Source organism: Onychostruthus taczanowskii, unplaced genomic scaffold (assembly GCF_017590055.1).
Source record: "Onychostruthus taczanowskii isolate IOZ18803 unplaced genomic scaffold, ASM1759005v1 scaffold1156, whole genome shotgun sequence".
In the NCBI taxonomy this organism is placed as follows: Eukaryota; Metazoa; Chordata; class Aves; order Passeriformes; family Passeridae; genus Onychostruthus; species Onychostruthus taczanowskii.
The window spans coordinates 8,150-8,620 of NW_024498250.1; positions in this window are offsets into that span (position 1 = coordinate 8,150).

The following is a 471-nucleotide window of genomic DNA, read 5'->3' on the forward strand; positions in this document are numbered from 1 at the left end:
CGCTGGGCAGAGGGTGAGGGGCGGCGAGACCGGCCCTGGGCAAGGGGATGGGGCGGGAGGGGGCCGGGGATGGGCAGAGCCTCCCCGTGGGACCCTCTAGGGAGGGGGCTCGCTGGGCAGAGGGTGAGGGGCGGCGAGACCGGCCCTGGGCAAGGGGATGGGGCGGGAGGGGGCCGGGGATGGGCAGAGCCTCCCCGTGGGACCCTCTGTGTGAGTGGTTGCAGCCCAGCATGTCCCCACGCGGGGCCCGTGGGTGGTTTGGGGGTGATGCCGCTGCCCTGCTGTCCCCCAGCAGGGATTCAGGTGGTGTGCAGTAAAATCATGGAATCATAGAACGGTCTGGGTTGAAAGGGACCATAAATTCATTCAATTCCACCCTCTTGCTGTGGGCAGGGGCACCTTTCTCTAGACCAGCTTGGTCCAACCTGTCCTTCCAGGGATGGAGCAGCCTGTGCCAGAGCCTCCCCACCC